The following is a 26,321-nucleotide window of genomic DNA, read 5'->3' on the forward strand; positions in this document are numbered from 1 at the left end:
TATTTGGATTCAATATTTAAAGTTTTTATTCCTCAATAAACAAAAATCATGACCAGTGTAAACATATTCTTTCAGTATTTTATGTTTTTTGTCCTTATTTCATCACAATCCTTCTCTTTCTATTTATTTATTTATTTATTCTCATTTCAATGTCAAAAATTCATAGGAGGAGTTGAGAAGTGTGTGGGGAAATTTACATGCAATATGGGACCACGTAAGGCAATGTACATCCTAGTTTAATACTAGGCAGGTTCCTTACCCAAAGCATTGACCTGTTAGATTTTTCTAGTTAAGGAAGTTTCTTTTTGAGTGCGTACCCTTTGCCCCTGCAGCCAAAGTAAGCAGCTGAGGACATTTGAGCTCACAGTACTACTGCAATCAACAAACAGAGTTTGGGAAATCAGCTTCAAATTTGCATTTGCAATGTTATTGAGAGGACTGAAAAACACAGTGTACTCTGGAGCCAGAGTTTTATCTGATCTGGAGATTTACCTTGTCAGAAAGCAAAGAGATGAAAGGAAGAAGCAGGGGCTCAGCTTAATTTAGTTTATCTCATTTTAGGGAGATCTAACGATCCTACGCGTACTTTCCTGTGAAAACTGGGTTAAAAATCACAGTAAAATATCCTGGTTTGACATAGTACTTTTAATTGTAGCTAAAGGAATGTGTGCATTCACCTTGACAATAATTTCATACATGGAAACCACTGAATTTAATTATTGTCTGAAGAATTAGATCAGTACTTCCTGATTTTATTTTTACCCAGGAAGATTACTTTATCCCTATTAGAAACATGATTATGATAAGCCTATGAATGATTGCCCTAAGACTAATTTTCAGTTTTAGAGTAAAACTCATGCTGCACTGTCTTTCCTTGGGATCTCTGCGAGAGTAAGCAAGAATATCTCCATTCTCCATTTATTGTTGAGCAAGTTTCTATTTGCTTAGGAAGCTTTCTGTATCATTTCAAGATTTTAAAGAATCAAAGTAGTGTCCAGTGTTACTGTGGGTATGTTTCAACATGATTTTCTTTGCATGGAAATGGATCTGATTGTTTTGAAACTCTTGAGGTCGCATCTGTATGAAAAATAGACCTGAGACAATACCTGACGTTGTCAAGATTGCATGGGGAGAGGAACAAAAGACTATCTTGTTTAGTGCTAGATTTTAGATGACAAGCTAAGAGATGAGTCAAAGTTACTTTCAAAATACTTGGATGTTTCCACTGGCATATTTGCTGTATCATACTATTGGGCTGCAGAAGCAAAAATTTCCCTGTCATCCAAATCCACAAAAAATGAAAGTCTTTAAGACAGACTGGTGTTGGAAATTATTTCAACTGTAAGGCCAAGAGTGAAGGACAAGTTGGGGGTTGAAATGAGGTGTAGAAATGTGTAGAATTTTTATTCCCTTCCCATGGAAGATGACTGAAATGACTTGAGAACCTCTTTACCCATCTTTTTGAGAAGTGAAGGAAAACCACAAAATGTTTAGGTAAATTACAGTAAAACCAAATGGTGCTAGTTAGAACCCATGAGCAAAAGTAATACTGAAATCATTTATTGTTGTAAACGATACTTAAAAACATGGATCCAAGAAAAACTTGATTTGAATCAGCAGTGTTTATCTAAAAAGCAATGAAACATGATGTTTATATCTGACATAAGCAGGGAATTACGTATAAATAGTCATGAAATAATATTATTATAATATTATTATAAATGAAATAATGAGGAAATCTCTGCTAGGAAGTGCTTACTTCAATTGAGAGATAGGATTTCTAACTGATGTAGAAGATATAAGCACCCATGACAGATTACATAAAACTGACACATATACAATAAACAGAAAAAGGCAGTGGGGAAGGTTAAGAATGTGCAGACAAGTACTAACAGAGGACTAAACTGCACAGCTGACAGATCTTAAGGGCTTAGGAGATTTTCTCCATAACACCAAAGTGACAAAGTGACTTCCCAGAATGATGTCTAGGGAGAAAAGTGCCATCTGATCACTATCAGCTCTCAGGACAGGTCAGTCACACAATTTCAAAGTTGCTAACAGTTTTGTGCCCAATTTCCCAGATCCTGAGACACAGGAAATACAGTTGTGTTACCCTGTTGCCTACTAAAATTGTGTATCATAAAATCATAGATTCATTGAATGGTTTGAGTTGGAAAGGACCTTAAAGACCATCCAGATTAAACTCCACTGCCATGGATGGGGACACCTTTTCCTAGACCAGCTTTCTCAATAAGCTTATCTTTCTGTTTCAGCATCAATACATCAAGCACGAGCTTGTTAACCTGAATATTCCATTAATATTTTTCTCCTCAAAATTACTTATTTCAGGGATTTATTAGACCTGGGCCATGCCTTAAATGGCAGACAGATAATTTTTGATTAACACCTGTTGTTGTCTGCTCCTCTTCCCAAATGTTATCTTGGATCTTGGCTCTGTATGTTGTATCTTCAGAGAAATCACCAAATCTAAGACACCAGCAGAGATTTAAAACTATTTCGTACTATTGCTGATGTGCCCTGGTTGATACTAGTTAAATTGGAGATGAACTAGGAGAGGCATTACATTTTTATGTGTTGAAAATTAGCAGCAATCATTTTTCTTTGGATCTTAGAATTGAATTGACTGTATAAAGCCATGAGAAATTATTTGTCTTCTCCATCTTCAAAATGAAGAAGTAGACAGAAGTAGAGTCAGATTTTCAGAGGCGTGAAGAATAGCTGTGTCTCCAACTGTCACTAATAGCTAACAAAACTTGGAAATTTATTTTCTGTATCTATTTCAGAAGACTTCTCCCTGACTTCCCTGACCATGTATGGTAAAGTCAAGACCAGAAGTTTTGGATGCTTCATCAACACTGTGCTACTAGATTAGATGAAGCACTGGTGAGAGAAACTAATCCAGAGCAGAAAGGAGAAGGAGGAGATACATAAACCTAAACTGGTAGATAAAGGCTAAGTTGCAGTAACACAAATTGGAATGGCTCTCTTCAGGGGACATGTTCTCTGGAGCAATGTCCAGGAATGCTGGTATCCCCTGCGTGCCAAAACTTAACCCTGTTTCTGTTCACCTCCTCCACTCTTCCTTAAAAGCATAAACTAAAAATTCCAAAATATCTTGTACAAAAAAAAAAAAAGAGCAACTTCTAAAAAGTTTTAAATCCTAAAAGGATTTTTACTGATTCCAGTTTCTTAGTTTCAGAAACTCCAGAAAGGAGCTATTCCTTTTAACGCATATAATCTCATAAAGTACTGATATGCCCACTAGGACCTTAAATATGGTTTCCAATCTCCAGTTAAGATGCAGATTTTTATTCAGCATCTTACACTTTTTATTTTGGTATAGATTGATGATTTTGAGACATCTTAATCTTGCTTTACTGATCTATATTTCAGCGTTCTTCTAATAATGCACAAAGGAAGAGTCTCATATATATATAACAATTGATCTATTTATTATTTCAAATTGTTCAGGCAAATAATAAAGTACTTACCTTTGCATCAGTTGTAAGCTAAAAGCAGTCTCTGGCCTGGCAAGCCAACAATCTACTAAGGAAACACTAAGAAAAGGAAAAGGCCTCCAGGAAGGTGGAGCATTCTTCTGCTGCACTGTAGCTTATTTGCTTTAGCCCAAATTATCACTCTTGGAGCACACTCTAAAAACATAGAGAGAGATGAAAAACAAGAATAAAGAGAATAGAATCCTACTCTAGACACTAACCTGAGTCAATAGACAGACCTTGCACTGTAACTGGAGGCTCATTAAGTTTTGACCCTGACAAGTTTTGGCTTCAGTACATTACAGAAGAAGAGAACACTGCTGTCAGTCCTATGGTTCTCAGCTGCACGTAATTCACTCAGGCTCAGCACAGGCTCAGCACGAAGGGACCCTGACCGTTCCTCTAGTGCCTAAAAAAGGCAAAGCAAATAGCTAAGCTACAAGGAGCCTGAAGAGCTACAGATCAAAGTCAACAACTAAGTTGCCACCAAATATAATTGTCTTACGTACAAATACCAGAGATCTTTATCCTATTCACTTAGATTCAATGATATTTTTACACTTCTAATTACACTGGATCTGGAAGAGCACTTGTTTTCATATCTCTACTCACGGAAACTCGGCTCCTTGTGGAAGGGAAACCAGCCATGAGAGAAAGTGTAGAAACCTGTCCTGATAACCAGGACATTTAGTGATTGGTAACACTTTTTCTCTCTTGGTGGTGATCCAATCTGGCTTTGAGACACTGCTGCTGACACAAAGGGGAGCTGAGAGCTGGGAGTGCTGTGAGATCCACTTCCAATTCATCACAGAAAAAAAAATATGACACTTCAAGCAGCTGATAGCCAAACTGTGCTTGTGTCTGGACAGCACAGATCTAGAAATGTACTACATTCAAGTTTGTTTATGGGCTGCAGTGTGTGGTAGAATCTGTTTTCTTTATCTGGATTAGATTCACAAGAGATCATGCAGAAGAACTCCAAAGATAATTATGAAATGTTTTAGCGGTGGGCTTATGTTTACATATAAAACTGCAGTCTGGTAAAGTCGTAACAGAAAGACTGATTTACACTGAGTATGGAAACTTGACACGCAGTCATTCAGCAGCATTCACTCCTGTAGTACTCCCTCTATGGCTTAGACAAATGGACAGGTTTGAAGTAGCAATCAAAGTGAGCTGCACACTGAGCTGCCTGTTGTCTGCTCATATACGATCTTTGGATTAGTTATGTGTGCTGTCTGTGATGCTTCTTGTCTCATGAATTTGTTCTGTGGACAATGAGATTATTTCAGTAGGAGAGGAAGTAAAACCTGAGCACATAGTGAGGCCTTTCATATGTAGCTTTATAAATGTTAAGCTGGCAAGTAATTACGTGTCTGTTCTCTATTTCTGTACAACTATTTCAGGAAGGAAATAGTTGAATAGAGAGTGGTCTCACAGACAATGCCCTGGTGCCTTTGCTGAGTCACGGTTGAGTCAGGATTTGGGTCAGGTTGTATCCCAGAGTGTCTTCCTTGTGGTTGTATCCTCTACATAGCAGTTCACTTCAAGGTTCCCTCCTGGCTAGAAGCTGAAAATATATTAAAAATTAGTTATGTGTTCTTGCTGTGCAGTGTAGGGTATTTCTGAAGGGTATCGTGCCAGAATATTGTCCAAGTCTTTGGATATAAAACTGTATAGGAAAATTCTGTCAATATTCTGTGGCTGTGTGTATTTATTCAAACGGACTAATAATTTGGCAAAGAGTTTGGTACACACTGTTGCTTGTTTTTGCATTCAGGTTTCATTAGTGAGAAAGGATAACTTTTATAATGTTTGTTATGTTATATGCATTTTTTCTTTTGAATTTAATGAGAGTAGATAATTGTTCTCATTTCACTGTTAGGACTGCAAACAAACCAGAGAAAAACAGTAGATGTCAGATGTTGTGACAGATAAGGTGACTTACTGGGGCCTGTTCTTGCAATGAACTTCACATATCAATCTGTGGAAAAATTAAATTTGATACTTTCTCCATTTTGTAATCTTTGGCAGTATAAAGTGGTTGCCATGTTTTGGAGATCAACAACGCAAATAGAAGAAATAGACTTATTTATTTATCTCTTCAGATTTTAAGATGCAGATTTATTTGCTTTGTGTGGTTGTTTTTTTGGTGGGTGTTTTTATTTTTTTCCTATTAGGATTTTTTTTCTTGTAAAGCTTCTGTCTTCTGCCTTTCAGCATGCATTCGTATACAAAGCAGGAGAATCAGGTAATTTATTTTCAGATTTAAATAAACACGTTCTCCTCTAATAACAACAAGAGAGAATAAATAGCACTACTAGGACAGTGCTTATACTGTACTGCATTTTGTAAGTGCTTAGAGTATAACTTTGGCAGAGATCTGATGTATATATATATAGACATTGTGACAGTATAGTCAGCCTTGATTAATGGAGAACTGTGATTTGAATACATATTTTAGTGGTATTTTTTTCTTAATACATATCTGTAGTCAGATGATCATTAGAGAATCCAGGATCATGTTGCTTAAGTGCTTCCAACTCTTGCTGTTACAAGACTAAGAGCTCAACTATGTGCACAATGAAATTTCAAAATAAAGTTCACAAATTGGTAGTCCTTAAATATAGTCTTGTTTTTTAAATCAAATGGTTTTCTTAATAGTTGTGGCTGAGTACACTGGCTGAGTCTTTCACAGCACTGCATACATATATCTTGCTTCTTTAAAGTGCAGACTCTATTTTTTAGAAGATTGTCTTTATTATATATGACTTAAATTATAATTGCCATTGAACTCAAATGTTGGCATAGGTATATTATCTTTCACATCCCAAAAAAGAAGAACTAGAGTACTAAGCAGTCAGTGCCTACAGCCTCTCTTCTCTACTGCACTCCCATGTCCCATCCTAATTTGTCCATGAAACAATGAGAAGTGGTGATGATTGCAAGCTGGCCATTACCTCCTGCAGCATAGCTGTGCCAGCATGACAGGAGTGTGTGTCTCTGTGGAAAGCCATCCTTGTTGGTTTTGTAGTCCCAATGCCGGATCAGCTCTGCTCAACATCAGCAGAAACACAACTTGCAGAAGCACATCACCCTCTCCTTTGCATACAATCAGCACAGCATAATGTCCAGATGAATTTTTTCCCATCTGTCTTCTCTAAAAGGTGTATTGACATTTCCAAGCAAGTAGAAGCTACTTTGTTTTTAAATACCAGAAAGTCTGCTTATAATGCAGATGCTTTTACTTAATGCAGCTGGCACTGTGCTTCCTCCGTGTTCATTAGGAACGGGTTGCAATGAGATCATGAAAGCACTCTTATCTGTAGTAGAACTACAATTAGGAATCTTACCAATGGTAAATAAAAACTTATGTACTGAAGCTGTGGAACAAGACTAAAGCTGTCCTTTGAAAAAGTTGTCTGCCTTTACCCTTTGCTCAAATTGGATTAAGGTTTACAGTTGATTTGTACCTTACACCATCAAGTCAGCAAAGCTATTCTTTTGATGACAAAAGCCATGGTCGTGCTATTCCCATGTTAATATACCTTCTTTGTAAAGAAAGTTAGTCTGCCTGGATACAGAGTCCCAGTGACATAGATGGTTGTGAGTTTAGCCAGAGCTGTCTCAGTCTTGAGGCATGCTATGGCATGGTCTGATGGTGACATGTCCTCACACCCCTATTAATTGTAGATTCTGCAATACTTATATGTTACAAACCTGGACAAAAAACATAGAATACAGAATTCAAAATTCAGGACAGTTGGCTCTGTAAAGAGTGACTTAAAAAGGATTGGGGATGGAGAAGAGTAAGAAAGTAAATTAAGAAATCCAAATACTTTGAAGGGGTCTGGTCACAGTGAGATAGCAGCAAACACACATATGACATTTTTAACTTCCTATAGCTAGTTCTATGAGCCATTGCTATATTCATAGAATCATAAAATCAAAAAATCTCAAGGTTGAAACAAACCCACAGAATCACCCAGTCCAACCATCCACCAATCACCAATCACCCATTAAACCATCCTCAACATAAAATCCAAACATTCCTTGAATACCTCCACGGTCGGTGACTCCACCATCTCCCTTGGAAGCCCATTCCAGGGCCTGACCACTCTTTCAGAGAAGAAGTATCTATTGATAACTGTGATATCACATTTTGGATTTTGGCCTTCAGCTTATCTCTGAGGGTAGGATTTAACAGTGCTTTTTGACAGACTCAGACTCGGTTCACCATTTTTCAAGCCGGCAGCAGTATGACTCTGTAAGTAACAGTGTCAAAACATCTGCCTGGCAAGTGGGAAGCCAAGGTGCTAAGTCCTCAAAGTTGTACAGATGTTTAGTCCAGATCTCTGCCTTCATTATTTGTCTCTACAGTACACCCTCTGAACAAGAATTTTTCATCAGGAGGAGCAAGGTGTTCTCTTCACACTGTAAATGCAGCTTCAGTCACATTAATGCAAGTGATTTAAAATCAATTTTATTAGAACCCATTAAATTGATTACCCTAATTACCTCCATTTCTGTTATGTACGTATTCAGTTAGGAGAGTAACTTCAACATAGCAATCAAGTAAGGTATTTTAGGAAATGGTCCAGAATGAAGAGATATCCAGCCTGGAATGAAGAGCCAAAGCCCTGTACACACCCAGTGCTTATCTTACATGCAAATGCTAGAGAGAAAATACCCTGAGCAGATCTCAGAAAGCTCTCTAGGCCCCATAATAGTCATTAGGAAGCCCATTTTGAGATTCTTTCCAAGCTTTGCATAAAGCTCACCATAACACTGACAAGTAGATTCTCTTTGAGAGAGGTGATGTAGTAATCCACTAAAACACTTGCTTTAGAAGGCTTGACTTTCAGAATCTTGAGATGTTCTGGTTTAATCAGGCATATAGCTGAGTACCACACAGTCATTCACTCACTACTACTCCAAGGGAGTTGGAGGAGAGAATCAGAATGAAAAATGCAAAGTAGAACTTCTGGATTGAAATAAAACCTGTTTACTAAAAGAGAAAAGTAATAAAAAAAAATAGTGATTGTATACACACATACACACAAAATATGTGATGCACAAGCAATTGCTCACTGCCTACTGACTGATGCCCAACTAGTTCCCAGACAGTGGCTGCTCCCCACTGTTTTTCAAGTTTTTTTTCATGATTTCATATGGTATGGAATATCCCTTTGGCCAGCTTAGGTCAGCTGCCCTGGTTCTCTCCTCTCCCAATTTCTTGTGCTCCTTCAGCCCCACTCACAGGAAGCATGAGAAACTAAAAAACAGAGAAAGTGAAATGTCTTTAGCTTTGTACAACACAGCTCAGCAACAACTAAAACACTGGTGTGATATCAATATTGTTTTTCTTCTAAAGATGGAATATCAAGGATAAGTTTAGAATCCTACACCTGGGGAGAAATAACAGCATGCACCAGAACAGATTAGAGGGTCACCTGCTGGAAAGGAGATCTACAGAGAAATACCTGGGAGTCCTGATAGACAGCAGGTTGACCACGAACCAGCTGTGTGCCCTTGTGACCAAGAAGGCAAATATGCTGGGATGCATTAGAGTGCGGCCAGCAGGTGAAGGGAGATAGATGATCCTCCACTTTTACTATGCCTTGGTGAGGCCACATCTGGAGGAGCATTGTGTCCAGTTCTGGTCTCCCCAGTACAAGACAGTGAACTGCTAAAGAAAGTCCAGTGAAGGGCCACGGAGATTATTAGGGTACTGGAGCATCTCCCCTCTGAGGAAAGGCTGATAGATCTGGGACTGTTCAACCTGAAGAAGACTGAGACGGGATCATAACAGTGCTTATTAATAGGGCTTGTCTGGGGCCAGGTTCTTTTTGGTGGTTCCCAGTAACAGGACAAGGGCCAATTGGCACAAACTGGAACACAGGCACAAACAAACATGAAAAATAACTTCTTTATTTTGAGGGTGATAGAGATTGGAATGGGCTGCCCAGGGAGACTGTGAAATCTCCTTCTAAGGAGATACTCAAAACTCACCTGAACACTTTCCTGTGTAAATAACTCTAGGAACTCTGCTTTAGAAGGAACAAGAGGTTCCTTGCAGCCCTATGGTTCTTTCATTCTGTGGTTCTGTGTGTGTAGATGACGTGAAAAGCATCTATATTTCATAATCATACTATTGTATCTTGAAAGCATTTGCACCTATCTGAAGATAGAAAGAACAAACATCTTATCCATTGTACCAGACTGTCTGCATTAAGATTTTCACAAATGTCCCTGTTAGACTGAGCAATGAAAAATACTTTATCATTTATTTCAAATTACATAACTGTCCAATAACTATTTAATAATGAAACGAAATCTTTCCATGGAGTCACCTCAAGATAATATTTGATAATCAGAAAATGTATTTGATTGCCATCCTTCTAGAATAAGTCTAGCATAGAAAATGTTTTTACTCATAATTAACTTTAGCCATTTCAGAATAATACACTGGATTGACTGCAGGCAGCATAGATAAATGATCTGACTGATGGTGGCAAGAATCCTGTTCACAGACATTATAACCTTGTGAAATAGATGAGGAAATATAAGGCAAGTGAGTACAAAAGAACATGAATGATTTAGGTGATTGCGTGAAGTGTAAACATTATGTCACGTAGTCTAGCAGCTAGAGAATATGAAGTAAATCAAAGAGCAATCCAACAAAGATAAGGAGTCAGAGATTAACTAAGAAAAAAATATACCTGCAATGGATAAATACTGTTCTAGATTAAATTAGCTTATATTTTCTGGTTGCAAGTTGTGGTTACTGTGAGTTCATATGTAGTGCTGGGGAACACTTTTGATTGATGTAGGATATTCTCTAGTCCAAAAATGTTCAAGACCTCCTGACAATCTTACTCAAATGGCACAAAGTCCAAATGCTTGTTCATCTTGATAATCCCATAAACCATTAAAGAAAGAAAATCTGCCAGAAGCGATCAGATTTGCCTCCAATAGAAGCCATTCTGAAAACATCCCAGAGGAAAAAAAGTGGGCATTTAAGGAGTTTTCCCCTTTTTTACCTGAAACCTTTGTCCACATGATCAAAAATGCATGGTGTTCTTGGCCAGTTTCTTTACTCCTGATTCTTACCTGATCCCAAATTACTTGATGTTCTTAGATAATAAAATGCGTTGGGCAGTAAGTGCCAGTGCAGCAGCCATCATATGTGCTCAACAAAGCACACCATGCCTTGGTATCCTACAGGTGTTTTTGTGGGGTGATTGTATTTTGCACTAGAACGTTTATTAAAAAGCACCAAATTTGTGCAGAGAGTGATGGAAATTAGGATTTATTTTGTATCAGAAAATAAATTATCTAGTGAAAAAATTGAAATTTAACATTTGATCCAAGCTTTAATACAGACTTTTTTTGTTTGAGAAATTAGCTTGTTTGTATTCTTAATTACTCTTGCAACTCTTGTACCGTGGTCTAAATCATCACCTCTCAAAAATGCATGTCAGTTAGATCACAGAGTAAAAATTCCAAGGTATGTATTCTAATGTGCAACATAAATTGATTAAAATGCAGTAAAAATAAATAAAAAGAAATTCAGAAACCACAATAATTTGATGAGAGGAGGATTAGAGAAGAATTTTGGAGAATGTAACACATAAAGAAAAGAAGAATAACGTAAGAAGATGTAGAAGGGGGTATGAATGGTGGGATTTTTTTCTTGTTCCTCCTGTTTCTAAAGTTTTTATGTGCAAGCTCTTTAAAGCATACTTACTTCCTTATATCATGTTTAGTATTAATGCTTGTTCTTGTTTACTGTAGACTAGAACAAGCACCTCATCATTGGGCAAGTTGTTATTCTTGATCAAATAAAGGGGTTAAAAATTTTTTTAAACAAAGAGTGATTCACAGAAGAGAAAAGGTAAAGTGGAACATGTGATCCTCAGCGTGATAATTTCTCCATAATCTGGCATTATCCAGACATTCAACTTTCAAAAATACTGCCAGCTATGTATTTCGTTTCAACACACAAAAAAACTCCTGTGAATTGACAAGTCAGGAAACCAAGCTGAAGGCAATTAGTCTAAAAGCAATATGCTAATCATTAAAACCTTCTAATTTACCATAAGTCATTATTTATTTATTTATTAGGATGAGGGTTGTTTGTGAGAAAATGTTTCTTATCAGGGCAAAATCTGTGCCCCCATGCTTAAAATCAGGAAATAGAATGTCTCTGCCATTCACTATGAAATTGGAAAAAAGGAGGTTCATTATCATCAATACTTATGCTACTTTAGCACAAGATGTTCTTAAATGAAACAAAAACAACAACAAAAAGATTTAATCTGCCTGCAGCCGGAAGCTCTTACTGTTATAATTCCTAATGGTTTCACTTTTGTGGTTGGGAGATGCATATTTGAAGTAGAAAATCTTTTTTGTTTTTATGTTGCTTTTTTCTTTGTCATTTGTAAAAAAGGTTATTGTTACACTAATATGTTGTTTTTTTTCAATAATAGTTACTGTCAAGACTTTTTCTCAGTGTATTTTTTACTGAGATTCTGAGATTTCAAAAAGCTAATGGATCTTAAAATGACAGCAAGATATGGTATAAAACTGTGATTTCACAGAACAAACCTGTCATGATATTTTTGCAGAAGTATTTTTTTCCACCTTTTTGTAGCCTGATCATTTTGTTTGCTGTTTAGAAAAATAAAATACAATACAATAAAATAAATAAAATAAAATAAAATAAAGAAAAAAAAGACAAAAACAGAATTAGAAAGCATTTCTTTCTTTATGCCTAATTTCTCATTGTAGCTGATAGGCAGAATGATTATGTAACCCAGATTGGATGGCTGCCTTGTCCACCTCTCAAAAACGCAATATGGAAAAAGCTCTTTCACAGATGAAATGTGAAAATTCAGGGAGGCATTGTATGAACGACAGTAGAAGAATCTGATGACATGTTCCACATCTTTTTGCAATAATATCATTTTGTGAAATACATTTCAAATTGTCACAGTTTACTACGAGATCAAAGCAATTGCTCTAGGTTAAGTCTAGTTCCTACTGAACTAACCAAAGTCATGGTATAGGACTTAAAACAGATTCATAAATAAAACTTCTGAAATTTTTATTTGAGATAAGTCACATATGAATATATCAAGAGCATAGCGGAGTAATCATCTTATTGGCTTAAAACTGGACATCCCTCTACAGTTCATTACTCATTCTGAGTGGAACTTGAGACAGGAGATCTTCAGTAGCATATCTCAAAACACAGGGGGATAGGGTGCTCTTTCAGGGATGGCAGGAAGGAAGATGAGGGGATGGCAAGGCAGGTCACAACCCCTCCACAGTGCATAACGAGGTGAGCAGAGCAGGGCTACCGTAGGCAGCCAGGGTAAATTGTAGGCTCCTGACCACAGGCCAAGGACTGACCATGAAGAGGTAGGCCCCAGCCTCTGATGAGGAAGATGTTTGTAGTGGCTGTGGGAGCACAAAACCCTAAGCAGCTGTTCTGTGAGCTGAACGTCTCATTACTCAGCTGCTTCTGGGGAAGACAGAGAAAATATCAGTGCAGTGTTTTAAGTTAGATTAATCATCAGTCCTTTGAAACTCCCATCTTGAAAGTCTGGCCATAACTACTTCTCCTTTTCATAAGGACAGATTTTAAATACTGGGGCTAAGGAATACATCAAATAAGACCAAGTAGACAACAATTTTCTCAGACTTTAATTAACTGGATAGATTGGAAAATAGGAACTGCCATTACAGTCTGATCTAGTACTTGATCTAGCAGCTGGCAACCGTGGCGGGGGGTGGGAACTTCATGATTCTTGAGGTCTCTTGCAACCCAACCATTCTATGATTCTATGATTACTACAGCCAACACTCACTGAAATATCATGATAGGACCCTGAAACAATGTTTCTGTATGGATCATGTAAAAAGGCATGAAACCACAGAGCCAAGAGAAAAACACATTATTTTGTCATTGCTTTTCTGTAAATTGTTTCATACAATGTGTTAGCATGGATTCAGCAAACTGGTGGCTGTTTCAGAGCATCTGGCAACATCTGCACTGGAATTGAAAGAATGGCAGCAGTTTATGGGGGTAAACTCTCTCTCTACTGTGATTCCCTATGATTTAATCTAGTGCTTCTTGATCTTAACAATGATCAGCAGTTCTTAAGAATACAAATATTGTAATTAATTAATTATTTTTCATTTAGGAAACATTTATTGTTATGTACTGGGGTACACAGAGTTATGAGAAAACTCTGAGATCTTGTTTGTAATAAGACTTCTGGGTTTTTTTTGGAATTCATATGCATGCATAAACACACGTAAGTATACAGATGTCTTTTCACTGTCTTCTTCTGAGACTACCCATTATAATTCCTGGGTTTTATATAGTTTAAACTGTATACATTAATAAACAACATACATGTATACAGTAAGCTGTGTATGTTCCTTGTATGATGCTGTACCCACTGAAGTCAAGCATCATGATGTTTTACAAGTGATCTTCAGCATATACAGAGAAGATGATTTAAAATATCTTGCCTACATAATTTCCACATTACAATAATTTGCTGTGCTAAGGAAAACACAATATCTAGTACTGTGTTATACAGCTCGATTATTAAGATCAGTTTGTGACAGTTGTCAGTTAGTGAGCAGAACTCCATGCAAAAGTACCTGTGTTCTAGCTTATCACAGTCATATGGATGCTGGAAAATAGCAGTAGGCTGAAGTTCAGTGTTCCCACTGATAATGTTTTCAATTAATAAATCATTACTTAAATGGAAAGTTATACTTCCAATCCTCCCTTTTTAAATTTTTCTTTTGTACTAATAAAGCTTTTTCTTTTCATTGTTTATTCTTCCATTTATTTACCCATGCCATTTTGATTGATATGATAATGCAGAGATAGCTTGATTAGGTGGCCACAAAACCATTTTCTTCAAGGATAGGTCAGTGACAAAGCCTGGAAATTTTAATTCCTGATGATTGAAAAGCTGTTCTCAAGCAGGGACAGATTCTAATTTACAAAATATTCTAGTAGAAAAATGTGAAATGAACAATTGTGCTTTTTGTTTGTAGGATATCATTAGGAAACATAAAGGAACTCTTACCAATACAGATGGAAAAAATTGGTCAGATTGAAATTAGAGATTATACCTTATCTGAAGAATACATGTTTTCACGCAAAACAAAACAGAACAAACAAACATAAAAGCAACCAAAAACTATATGATTTAGCTGAAAATTTCTGTCTCTAATATAGCTGCATCAGTCAGAGTTGAAGAATATCTGTTTCTTTTAGCCTTGTGCTTATTCAAGCTAATGCAGGGAGAGAACATAAACAAAAATACAGAATGTGGTTGAAGTAACAATAATGTTTCTCTATAAAATGCTCTGAGATAGAAAGGATAAATTTTAGAAGAGCAAAGCATTTTTTGAGAGGATAATTTGAAAACATCTATTGCCTGCTTCTGCTCTTGTTTTGATACAATGCATGTCTGTAAACACCCACCTGAAAAGTAAATGTTTAAAATTTGACCTCAAAATTAAACAGAATAACTTTCTCTGCAGTATTTGGTGTAGCATTCAACAATATTTGCTTTAACCTCACAGGAATGAAAAATGTCTCATTTTTAAATATTTGCTTGTTTAAAGCATAAGTTGCCCTCTTCAAGAATAATTGACAAATGTGGAAATAAAGGGAATAAAAAATGAAGGTATCTTCTTCTCTTTCCTGAATTTGTGAGGCAATAAAATGTTCAGATTATCTGGATTTAGCTTGAAAGTGATGGCGATAGCAGAGTGCTTTTCTTGTAGGGCTGATGGCTGTTCCTTCCAGCACATGACTTGTGAAAAGTAGGCTTCTTGTATCTTGACATCATATTGCATATGGAATTCTTTAGAATGTTTTTTTTGTATGAGACAACCACTGCCTTGGGGCTCGAAATAGGACCTCAAGAGCTAAGCTGCTGGACGAGATGAAATCTCCTCAGCTAGCAAGAAATTCACGTTCCATGGAGAAAGCTGAGGTGCTCAATAAGTGCTTTGCCTCAGTCTTCACTGGTGCTCAGGCTGCCTATGTCTGCCAAGACCCTGAACTTCTAGGTGAGGGTGAGAGGAATAGATTCTGTCTCTCTCTGTTTCTGCTGAAACAAGTCCAAGACCTTCTCATGAGACTGAATGTACGTAAGTTCATGGGGCCAAATGATGTGCATCCTAAGGTTCTGAGAGAGATGGCTGATGTGGTTGTTGAGCCACTCTCCATCACATTTGAAAAATCATGGCTGTCGCGTGAAATCCCTGCTGACTTGAAAAAGGGAAACATTACTCCCGTTTTTAAGAAAGGGAGAAAGAACAGCCTGAGGAACTACAGGAACTACAGAGCCTCACTTCTGTGACTGAGAAGATCATGGGGTAGATCCTCCTGATTAATTGTTAAGGCACATATGAGACAAAGAGTTGATCTGAGACAGCGAGCATGGCTTCACCAAAGACAGATCATGCCTGACCAATCTGGTGGCTTTCTATGATGGAGTGATGGCATGGGCAGACAGGGGAATGGTGATGGATATCATCTTCTTGGACTTCTGCGAAGTCTTTGACATGGTCCCTCATCACATCCTTCTCTTTAAATTGGAGAGATGTGGATTTGAAGGATGGACTGTTTGATAGGTTAAGAACTGGTGGACTGGTCATAGCCACAGGGTTATGATCAACAATTATATGTCTGGGTGGAGGTCAGTCACAAGAGGTGCCCCCTTAGTGTTGGTCTTGGGACCAGTGCTCTTCAGCATCATTATCAATGACATAGATGATGGCATCAAGTGCACTCTCAGCAAGTTTGCAGATGACACCAAGCTGAGCGGTGCAGTCAATAAACTGGAGGGAAGGGAAGCCATTCAGAGGGACCTGGACAAGCTGGAGAAGTGGGCCCATGAAAACCTAATGAAATTCAACAAGGCCAAGTGCAAGGTGCTGCATTTGGGTTGGAGCAATGCCAGGTATTTATGTAAACTGGGGAAAGATCTCCTTGAGAGCAGCCATGTGGAGAAGGACTTGGGAGTCCTGGTGGACAAGAAGCTGAACATGAGCCAGTGTGTGCTTGCAGCCCAGAAGGCCAACTGTGTTCTGGGCTGCATTAAAAGAGGGGTGGCCAGCAGGGAGAGGGAGATGATTGTCCCCCTCGGAGGTGACTTTCCCCCTTTACTTAGCTCTTGTGAGCTGCCATCTGGAGTACTGCATCCAGGCCTGGGGTCCCCAGCACAAGTAAGATGCAGAGCTCTTGGAACAAGTCCAGAGGAGAGCCTCTAAGATGATCAGAAGGCTGGAGCACCTCCTCTGTGAAAAACTTGTTTAGCTTGGAAAAGAAAAGGCTCCGGTGAGATCTCATTATGGCCTTCCAATATTTGAAGGAGGCACATAAACAGGAGGGGGAACGACTGTTTATAAGGGTGGATAGTTATAGGACAAGGGGGAATGGTTTTAAATTGAGACAGGAGATCTAGCTTAGATATTAAGGGAAAGTTTTTCACTCACAGGGTGAAGTCCCTGGAGGCATTCAAGGCCAGGCTGGATGTGGCTCTGGGCAGCCTGGTCTGGTGGTTGGTGACCCTGCATATAGTAGGGGGGTTGAAACTAGATGATCTTCGAGGTCCTTTTCAACCCAGGCCATTCTATGATTCCATCATTCTATGATTCTATGATTCTATGTAAAGCAATATTGAGAGTGAGCTGGACAGCTGGCAAGTGCCCTAGGCTCAGTCCCGTGCTAAAGACTATAATTTTAATATGGACCTAGCAAGAAGGCAACTGGTTGCCTCTTCCCCTCCTATTCCCAGTAAATCTTCAGCTAAGAACAAGGCTTCCAAATGAATAATCAGGTAATAGTCAAAAATTACATAATAAATCTTTAAGTTACTTTTCAAGGAAAACCTGAAAAATTACGTTCATTTCTAAAGACTGTAAGAAGATTTCTTCAGAAATATGGACCTCTGATACCAGGCAGTTTGTTGAATCTACATGTATTTCTCCCCAGTATTCCCATTTATTTAAAGCATACACATATATTTTACAGAAAAACATAGCAATCTCTATTTATTTAGACCACTAAATCTTTCTCTAATGCTCTTGAGGACTTTGGCTTCAGTAGGAAGGAAGCCCTTGGGGAAATCATGTGTTCTCTCAGATTTTGCAGAAAATGTTCTCAAGAGAGCAGAAAGAAGAGGGTACTTATTCCTATTGTTTGTCTTTGCCCATTTATCCTAACAGGGATATGTTTTCCTCTGTTTTGAGATGCCTTCTTTTTTGGATGAAGGCCAGGTGAGAGCTCCAGCTCCTTCCTCCATGGGTCTCCAGCCAGTTGGATTTTCAACTGACTGCAGTTCTAAGTGTCTAATTGAAGCCTTGATGGGAAAGAGATCTGAAGGCACAAATATCCTTTCGTCAGTAATGACTCCACTACAGCACAGTAAAGCCAGAGTTTGTGAAAATATCAGACTTTATTTCTGTGATGTTGATTTACAAACTCTGTTGAGTTGCTTTCAACCTTCGAAACTTACAGAAAGTAACAGGATGTCACACAACTTTCTTGCCTGCATAATGAGGAGTCTGCAAAATTAAAAAAAAAAAAATCACCAAAAAACCACAGACCACAGTTAGTAGCAATGAATTACTGACCCCTTATTTGCAGAGCTGGCAGTGGTTTTTGTGTTAACAAATACTTATTACCAATTATATCCATCTAAATGACGGTAATCTCAATGCTTCATCTAATAATTATGTTTTCTTTCATTGGCTATGGTTCTGCAAGTGTTTGCTAGATATATTTATCTGTACACATACAAGTGTACTCAGTAAAAGTCATGATACTGTGTTTAAAGATAATCCTGCAAGCAGTCAAGTATTTGATTTTAAATTACGGTTGTTGTAGTCCAGTTCAGACATAAAGTATTTTCTTCTGTTGTAGACAAGTTCCTATTAAGCTGACTAATTAAAAATGCAGTTTGTTACCCACTCTGTTTACGTATAAATTTGGAGATGTTTATTTTCAACATCACCCTTTTGCAACATAACAACAATGACTATAAGATAACTTTCCTTTGTGTGACTACTATTTTACTCAGTATTCTCAGATGAAAAGCCTCACTGCTAAGAACTAGTTCTCATCAGGGATGAGTGCTGTATTCGAATTTCCCACTGATAAAGCAAAATTCAGAGGCATTCAGCATACTTAATGGTGCTGATAACAGAGGTGAAATGACATTCAGAGAAATGAAGCAATTTATACATATTGATCAGATGATTATCTCTTTTCTGACATTTGATTTCTTATAGGAAAAGGGATCAACTATGTGTTGTATAAACAATCACATACCTAGCTATTCAGAATCCAGGTATACCTAGACATCTGAGAGATACCACAATTACCAGAGAAAATCCCCTTTATGAATATTTCTCTCTCTCCTAAAATATATTCCAGCATTATAGGAAACAAAAACCTATTGCCCTTCTTTTTTTTAAAGGCTCAGCTTTCAAACAAATAATCATGTTATTGTTCTCTCTCATTACTGTGTGTTTCGCAAATTGAAATGTCAGTTAAAGATGTTTATCTGTAGCTATTTGATTCTCACAGAATTAAAGGTAAACAAAGGTGTTAAAAGAACGCTGGGAAAGATTTCAGAAGGTCATCCCTTTGTCCCAGAGACATGATCAGTTATATATAAATTATTACTGAAATCGTCATGAAACATCACTGATCATGTTCTTACAGCCATTGACTAAGAGAATTTCGGTAGACTCTTCAGATAATCTATTGCAGTACCTAGTTAGTTTCATTGCTAGAGAATGTCTTTCTGTCTTAGAAGTACTAGCATGCAATTTAAGCCCATTATTTTTTTGCTCTGTTCTCAACAGACATTATTACTTCCCCTTTTGCAACAGCCTTTTACATATTTGAAGGTTGTTATCATGTCTCCCCACAGTCTTTCTTCTCTTTAAGAATAAACAAATGCTGTTCTTTCCTCACAGGTCATGTTCTCCAGACCTCTGATCTGTTTGTAACCCTCCTCTGCACTCTCTCCACTTGATCTGCTTTTCCCTTGGGAAACAGCTGAGAAATTGCCTGCAGCCCATGAAGAAAAAGCATTATTTCCTCTGTCTCAAATATGAATCTTCTATTTGTACATGTCAGTAAGTTTGGAGTTTTTTTCTCAATAATGTGGCATTTCTTTGTGCATAGTATAGGATCTCCCTTTATCCTCATTCCCTCCTTTGCAAACCTGCAGTCTAACCCCTCATTTCCCAGTTGTTTCAACTGAAACATTGTATTTTTAAATTATTTACATAAATCCATTTGTGAAGAACATCTTGAATTTTAATTATGTTTCTCAAAATAACTGAAATAGTGGCTGGTATCAAATCTCAGCACACTATCATATAACTATATAACTATATATAACTATGTAGTGTGGCAGTAAATCCATTAAAACATCACTCTGTGATTTCCAAATAAATATTGAATCTAAGGCTGGACAGAGAAAAGAAGCCCTCTCCAAGCTAGTGTAGTGCACTTCTCTTTCTCAAAGACTTATTTCGTCATAGATACAAAGTAGGCTTGATGGTTCTTGAAATATTAGCACAAGTTGTTTTTAATTTCTTTGTTATCTTTGGGATACTCACAATGGATTGAGATTTATTTCAGTATTTTGAAAAAGAATTAAGTTTGTCTGACCAGTTACCACTCTGCTGAATACTCCCCTTCCCTTTCTCATTTGCTGTTTTCCATGTTCTTGAACCTCACCCAGCCATAAATCGTTCCGAGTGAAATCATCTGGGATGATTTCACTCCTACCCAACCCAATTTAAACATATTGTCCATGTAAACAACCTTTCTTTTAACCTCATGTAGATCTAGGCTGACTTCATCACCCTTTGTTGCTTATCTTTATTATACATAAGTTTTGTTTCTCCATCAGTTTTCTCACTGAAGGCATCCTGTTAGTTGGACTTATCTGTGTTCACTATTAGAATCATAGAATAATCTAGGTTGGAAAGACCTTTAGGTTCAGTAATTATTACATAGTCACAGAATTGCAGGGGTTAGAAGAGACCTCTTGGGACTATCTAGTCCAAACCTCAACTAAAGCAGGTATGCTACAGTAGGTTGCACAGGAAAGTACGTCCACAGGTGTGTTTTGGATATCTCCAAAAAAGGAGACACCACAACTCTCTGGACAGCCTGTTCCAGTGCTCTGTCACTCAAAGTAAAAAAGTTGTCTCTAATGTTTGTATGGAATTTTCTGTATTCCAGTCTGTGCCCATTGCCCCTTGTGCTGTCTCTAGGCATCACTGAAAAGTGCCTGGCCCCATCCTCTTTACATCTGCACTCTAGATATTTATAGTATTGGGGAATATAGAATTCCCTTCCAACTGAACAGATTGGCTTTCTTCTTACCAAAAATATGATTACAGAAATTTCCTGTTTGCCTTTTGTTTTTCTCAATTATGTCCTCTCATGCTCAAACTTCTTAAATCACATCCTCTTTTATTTGACATAATTGGCTGCCCAGCAAGGTTGTGGATGCCCCTCCCTGGAAGCATTCAAGGCCAGGCTGGATGGGACTTTGAGCAATCTGCTCTAGGGAGAGGTGTCCGTGCCTATAGCAGGGAGATGGAACTAGATGATCTGGTAGAAAGAGTGCCTCATGAGGTACTTCCAGTATTTTCTGTGTCTGACAGAGTTCACACTTTTCTTCTTAATTCAGTCAAGAAAACATCAATCTCTCATTTATTTCCAGAGGTCTCAAGATTAAACTGGTATTCCTTACATTATTAGCAAGCATGGAGTTTATTTCTGCTAGTATTTGCTCCCATCATGAGAGAAGCTCTAATGCTCTAGAGATTTATGCAGAAGGGTAGCAATTTGCTTTTCCCTTCTCTCTCTCTGCTTTTCCTTTCTTCAAGCTCTTTCCAGTCGCCAGTCTCTGCAATATTAGCTTTCATCTACATGGCATGTCTTAAACATATTTACACTACTCTTGCACACCTGCTCTCACTCAGTCTTTTCTTTAGCTCTGCAATTCATCCTGTTCACCCGAGCAGGATGATTTTGAAATAAAAGGGTCAAAGAATAATTCAACTGAGAAAGGCCTCCCAGAAGCTCTAATCCAAAATATCATTCAGTGCAAAACCAACTCCAAACTCAAATCACTCTGTTCATGGCCTTCTTGTTCTGAGTTTAGAAGGTCTCCAGAGATGGAGATTCTGCAGCTTCTGTGGGCAGCTTGTTCCAGGGCTGAACCACTGTCATTGTGAAACACTCTTTTTTCCGTATATCTGGTTGGAATTTCCCTTGTGACTCCTGCTTCTTGCCCTTTCTCTGTACAAATGTTAACACATTAAACTGCACTCAGTCTTGCTGTGTGGTGTAGGGACACACAGAATCCAAGTCTAGTCTATATATGGACTTTGATCATTTCTTCCTATTTCAGGTAGTTTCAATCAATCCATTACTGTCCATTTAATCAATCCATTTGTATCCATTGCAAAGGATAAAAAAATAGGGTATGTGATGTGGTGATACTTCTGGCTAATGTAAATGCTGCTCTTAAAGTGCAGAGCAGGAGGGAAAATGCAACTTTTCAGCAAAGATATGCAATTTTCCAACTGCAGGTTTTCCCAAAACTCCAAGCAGATGCAGCGGCAAAGAGTATAAAATCATAAAAAAGAAAAATATAGGAACATATAATCAGTTATTAATTTTCTCAAATTGGATAATTTATCTTGGCTTCTTATTTCCAAAGTTTGGCAAGGAACAGAGGTAACAAAAATAAGATTAATAGAGATAAAACATGAACACAGTGTGCTAGAAAGCAAAATGCTATATCACGTTTTCCTGATAGGAATTTATCTGTTCTAGTGAGGCATCTTTCAAATGTTCTTATTTATCTCTGCACATTTGAAAAATGAATTCTAATAATTAAGACTGCTTTCCTTCTCATCTGTGACATAAGTTGAGGTTAAAAGGATAGACATCTTTTCTGTTGAGTGGTGATATATTAGGAGATGATGGATACTACCTGGCAGGTTATTGTGATGAAGGTTAACTTCATTGATACTTCTTAGATATATTGTCCCTTCTGTTCATCTACTGAGTGATATGAATATACCCTGCAGTAAAATAATTTGTAACTTTAAGTCAGTTTACTGAAGAGCAAGTTAAAATATCGTATAAAAATATTAACTAGAAATTAGCATGTACATCACAAAAGTAAACACATGAAGTCATTGTCATTCAGTAAACTTTGGGAAGATGCAGAATAATATCAAAGAGCTTATTGTAAAAAATTCTTTGTGTAGGGTGTGAAGAAAATATAAATCTGCTTCTCATAAATCTCCTCCTAATGATGGTGGGTGGTGCACAAAGAGGACATTCACAATATGTTAACAGAACATCTTTCTTGACTTCATAACTCCACTTAATATTCCTTATGCTCACAGCCTCAGAAAATCTCATATGATTTATATTCTTTCCTCCCATCTTAGTAATCATTTCAAGTCTTTTTTGCAACTTTCAGTGTAAGATCTTAACAGCAGAATACCAACTTGTGACAATATGGCTTGGCCAGTCTCCTGCTGGCTGAATGCAGGTATAAATCACGATGTTTCATGAGTCCTTGACTGTTCTGTATCTGTTTAGTACTGCTTCTAATAACTCAGACACTAAACTCTATATATAGCAGAACTTACATACATGTGTACAAATACACACAGTCACTGCTTAGAATCATAGAGTAATAGAATCATTCAGGTTGGAAAAGACCTTAAAGATCATCGAGTCCAACCACAACCTAACCATACTACCCTAACTGTAACAACCCTCTGCTTAATCATGTCCCTGAGCACCACATCCAAACAGTTTTTAAACACATCCAGGGATAGTGACTCAACCACCTCCCTGGGGAGCCTATTCCAGTGTTTAATAACCCTTTCTGTAAAGAAGTTTTTTCCTGATATCCAATCTAAACTTACCCTGGCATAACTTAAGGCCATTTCCCCTTGTTTTGTCACCTGTCACCAGTGAGAAGAGACCAACCTCGCTCTCGCTGTAAGCTCCTTTCAGATATTGGAAGGGAGCAATAAGGTCTTCCCTCAGCCTCCTTTTCCCCAAACTGAATAGCCCTAGTTTCTTCAGTCTCTCCTTGTAGAGAATATTCTCCAAGCCCTTCACAAGCCTTGTTGCCCTTCTTTGGACCTTATCAGCACCTCCATGTCCTTTGTCCTTGTCCCAGGACTGCCAAAGGTTGATGGCAAGTGCCTTGGCAACCACATCCACCAACTCCCTCAGCACCCATCTGGCCCCATGGACTTGTGAGCATCCAGTTTTCGGAGCAGGTCCAAAACCATCTCACTGCGGACATGCAGGGCCTATTCTGTTCCCCATCCCTATCCACCGGTGCAGGGCTGTGTTCTCAGGGAGTAGCAAATCTTACTATTAAAGACTGAGGCAAAGAAGGCACTAAGTACTTCAGTTTTATCCTGATCCTTGGTCACCAAGTTGACCTTGGTGTCCAACAAGGCATGGAAATTCTCCCTATCTCTCCTCTTGCTGTTGATGTATTTATAGAAATATTTATTGTTGTCTTTTATCTTAGTGGCCAAGTACAGTTCTTGCTGGGCTTTGGCTTTTCTAATTTTCTCCTTGCACAGATTCACTACATACCTGCACAAGGGATGACTCCTTACAGCTTGAGCAGATTGAGTGCATTCTCCGTGCTGAAGCATCAAGAAATCCATAAACATCAGGAAGCAGTACATTCTCAAGGAGACTATTATGTAATTGATACCTATTACTACGCAAAAATGTGAATAAACAAGAGCCTAAAACCAAGGCAATATGGTTGCCAGAGTTCTCGTTTAGACTAATTCTGTCCTAGATGGTTTGGGAAAAGTATTATCAAATTTCATCATTATCAGTGCTTATCTTTTTGAGTCTTTGGGGTATATGATGTGTGTATCGTGGCTCTTAGCCACAAGGTATTGGTGCAGAACACATACTTTCAGGAATTTTTTTTGCTATAAGTCCCTAGCAATAGCTTTGAAGACAATGTATATGATGCACTGAGTTTCAAGGAGAGAAATTTAAGGGTAAGTATAGCTGTGAAATTTTATTTTAATCATATCATCAAACTTGTTATGCACTACAAGCTTATGAAAGGTGGCATTTCTGAATATCTATGGTGCTAATAGTGTACTATTGATAACAAATAGCCAAATCTTAGAGTAAGAAATTTATTTCTGACTCCAGTGGATATAAAAAATCATTGTTTCTATGAAATACTTTTTGAAAAAATACTGAAACATACTGTTCATTGAAACATACTATTCTATTGAACTTACTGTTTCAGAAACTTCCTGCTTCAGTAAGATCAAACCATGTGATTTTGACATTAATGCAGTTTCTTTTGAGATTATTTTGAGAGCATTTGGTCTTCTTCCATAGAAGCTTTAATACTGACAAGCACTTAATTTTGTCTTTTCTAGTGAAAGAGTGTTTAAAACATGCATAGAAATATTCAGTAGAATTTAAAGTGAAATAACAAAATACCACTTGGAATCATTTACTCATGCTGTGGTTTTGCTTTTAAAACATACTATAAATTCTTAGAAGAAGAAATAAATAGACTGAATTATAGTTGCATCATCTGTGATCCATCACAGGTAAATAGCTGCCCAAAGCAGTAATTAATCAGAAGTTTCCTTTCAAACCAAAAGCATTTTTTTGGGGACACAGAAAATATGACAGTTTAAAATGTTTCTGGATTAAGACCTGATACTTCAGTATACACCTCCTGGATAAAATTAGATGTAAGAAATATACGAAATCTGCAAGATTTATGAAAATACCAAACTGAATCTTAGCACTTAGAGTGTCTTCATGATACAATGAAGACGAATCATGGTAATTTTTTGCTAAGTATGTTTGAAATGAAGCCAGAATATCAAAATATCATCAAATTTCTAAGCACCATTGCCCAGACTTCTGCCATCTTTGTGAAGACAGGCATATTCAAAATTGTGTGTGAATGTGCATGTCTGCACGCACAAATTATTCTTGTGGAAGTGTGTGCTATGATTTATCCTTTGTTTGACAACACAAAGATATCTGCTTCATTCCTATAAGCCTGGTCACTAAGCCTTTAAATTTGCTCTTTGTTTCAAACAGCATGACAGACATTACTCCTCTCCTGCTGGAAATGGAAGAGAGCTAGTTAGCTACAACAGGAAAGTGAGGACATTCTTTACCCATAAAGTGCATTTTCAACAGTGGTTGTTATTCACTCTTCCCAAACATGCTGGCAAAGAGATTTTAGTCTGTAGGTCTGTTCTTCATACTCAGGTGCTACTGAATTAGTTCCATTATTTTGTGGCACAAATTCTTCCCAAAGCAGTTCAGTTTGTGCTGGTCAGGATTAGGATAACTATGATATTCCTACTTCTGCCTCAGTCTCTGAGAAATACAGATTGCTGAACACTGATGCAATTCGCAAAGGAAGATGGAGATGGAAATCACTCCTTTTGCTCTAAGAATTATACAGAAACATAGAAAATGTGGAAAAAAAAAAAAATGGGATCTAGTTTCTGGTTTTAAACAGAAAAATCTTCTCCAGACTTGCTTATCTTCTACTTAGCCTTGTGAATTCTTGTAGAAGTATCTCTTAGGAGACACTCTAAAGAGGCATAAAGAATGTCAAAAATAAATGTCAAAAAGCATGCAAAACAAAACAAAACAACAACAAG

General features: G+C 37.5%; 2 long non-coding RNA genes across 2 annotated transcripts in view; one reads left to right on the forward strand and one right to left on the reverse strand.

Annotated features, from left to right (window-relative positions):
- LOC104914849 overlaps positions 1 to 26,321 on the forward strand; it is a 58,723-nt gene that overhangs the window by 27,225 nt on the left and 5,177 nt on the right. Inside the window, exon 2 of the long non-coding RNA XR_796154.3 lies at positions 19,551 to 19,708. This is a non-coding gene — a long non-coding RNA (uncharacterized LOC104914849). The remainder of the gene's footprint in view (positions 1 to 19,550; positions 19,709 to 26,321) is intronic.
- LOC109363890 overlaps positions 18,034 to 26,321 on the reverse strand; it is a 21,657-nt gene continuing 13,369 nt past the window's right edge. The window contains exon 5 of the long non-coding RNA XR_004162165.1: positions 18,034 to 18,131. This is a non-coding gene — a long non-coding RNA (uncharacterized LOC109363890). The remainder of the gene's footprint in view (positions 18,132 to 26,321) is intronic.

Source organism: Meleagris gallopavo, chromosome Z (genome assembly GCF_000146605.3).
Source record: "Meleagris gallopavo isolate NT-WF06-2002-E0010 breed Aviagen turkey brand Nicholas breeding stock chromosome Z, Turkey_5.1, whole genome shotgun sequence".
Classification (NCBI taxonomy): domain Eukaryota; kingdom Metazoa; phylum Chordata; class Aves; order Galliformes; family Phasianidae; genus Meleagris; species Meleagris gallopavo.